This window comes from Petaurus breviceps, unplaced genomic scaffold (genome assembly GCF_028583685.1).
Source record: "Petaurus breviceps papuanus isolate PSGF00001 unplaced genomic scaffold, PetGlider_PUasm1.0 91041, whole genome shotgun sequence".
In the NCBI taxonomy this organism is placed as follows: domain Eukaryota; kingdom Metazoa; phylum Chordata; class Mammalia; order Diprotodontia; family Petauridae; genus Petaurus; species Petaurus breviceps.
This window is the reverse complement of record NW_027187400.1, coordinates 43,218,178-43,219,878: the sequence shown is the minus strand read 5'-3', so window position 1 is coordinate 43,219,878 and position 1,701 is coordinate 43,218,178. Positions and strand designations below refer to the sequence as shown.

Genomic DNA, 1,701 nt, shown 5'->3' with positions numbered 1-1,701 from the left:
CCTGAACCCGCAGACTCAGGCGGCTGGGCTGCCCAGTCCCGGAGGGCTGGTCTCCGGTCACCAGCGTCCGCCCCTCGCCGGCCCCGATTATCCCCCCCGCCCCCCTGCCGGTGGATGGTAAATGACAGGACCTGTCCCGGGCTCTGCGGGGGATCCCAGGGGCCCTCCCCCTCCCGCTGCTGCCCCACTCACCCGGGCCCTCCGGGACTGGGCAGCCCAGCCGCCTGAGTCTGCGGGTTCAGGGTGCCGAGGCTTGCGGGTGCAAGGCTAGGAAGGACAGGGCCGAGGTTGGTACTGCGGAGCTGAGATCGCTCGTCCGCTCGGGTTCTGGGCGCCTCGCTCTGCGCAGCTGCTCCCGCCGCCCCCGCCCGGAGCCCCAGGCGCCCAGGACCGCACTCCCCCTCCTCCCTCCACTCCCCCGCTCCCTCCTCTGGACCTGGTGAAGGCAGATGTGGGGAGGGGAAGGCAGAGGAGGGGGCACAGATTGGATTCCCTACCTCTGAAGGCGGCCGGGAGGGTGGTCTCCTGTCACTAGGGTCCGCCCCTCACCATCCCGCAATGTTTGCGCACACGCCTCCCCCGCAGCTCCCCCCTCCCCACCATTTCTTCCAAAAATGCCTCTTATATTCCTTGACCCCCAATACCCTCTCGTCCCCTAAACACCTCTAGGCTGTCAGCAAGAGCCCCCCCTCCTAAATATGTCTGGACCCCCAGAATTCTGCCCCTCCCCCAAGCACCTCCAGTGGGTCACCCCACCAGTCCCCTTGGGTGAATCCCACCCCTCCTCACTGGTGCTGGGCCAGCCTTGAGGGATCTAGGTGGCTGGGGTGCCTTATTTTCTGGGGGATAGGGTCTGAAGCTGCCCCTCCTCTGCCATCATGAATGGGATGACCTTGGTTCCAGAGCTTTGCTCTGCCTTCATAGGTCACCTCAGGCAATGCCCTTCACCCCTCTGAGGCTGAGGACAATGATGTGGGACTCCCTCCCACGCCTCCCCAGCCCCCATGTTCATGGAAGGATTGTAGGGTCTGAGGAAGCTTAGGAGCTTGTCCAACTTTTGATTTGTTCCAATCATTTTACAAATGTGGAAATTGAGTCCCCTGGAAGGGGATTTCACAGGGCCATCCCTGTAGAACTGGAAAAGACCTCTGAGGTCGTCTGAGGTTCCAGCCTAACTCTGTTGTTCCATGAAGGGTCCAAGGCCACACACACACACACACACACACACACACACACACACACACACAGCCCCTCTGATCCTGGTTTTTGGTGGACACCAGCTCTAGGCCAAACTCAGGTACTTAGCTCCCAGACTGAGGGACACACAGGGCTGTAAGAGGGGTGCCCTCCAGGAGATGACCCCTCAGGAAGCTACTAGGAAGGTCATTGCACGGGGAACCAGGGCCTGTGGTCCTAAGGTGTGCCCATCCAGGGAGCAGGAGGCTGGATCTTGGGTGAACTGATGGCCACGGCTCATGGGCAGCCAAGCAGGGGTGAGAGGACACTGTTGGGCACATCTTCAGTGATTAGCATCCACTTGGGTTTAATGTGAATGCCTTTCTGGTCTATGAGTGGAGTCAGTGGGAAGCGGCTGGTTGGGTAGAAGAGGCAGGGGCTGACTGGCTGGTTGGTCTACAATGATTTCGTACCAGTTGTGAGCCAAAGACTCTTACCAGAAATGCTAAATGGCTTAGTAGTGAG

At 60.4% G+C, this 1,701-nt stretch overlaps 1 protein-coding gene across 1 annotated transcript in view; it reads right to left on the bottom strand.

Annotated features, from left to right (window-relative positions):
* TMEM91 (transmembrane protein 91) overlaps window positions 1–586 on the bottom strand; it is a 2,997-nt gene extending 2,411 nt beyond the window's left edge. Inside the window, exons 1-2 of the mRNA XM_069078329.1 lie at window positions 498–586; window positions 193–267 (exon numbers count right to left, since the gene is read on the bottom strand). The gene's annotated coding sequence lies outside the window, so the exon portion shown is untranslated. The remainder of the gene's footprint in view (window positions 1–192; window positions 268–497) is intronic.
* Window positions 587–1,701: the final 1,115 nt, after the last annotated feature.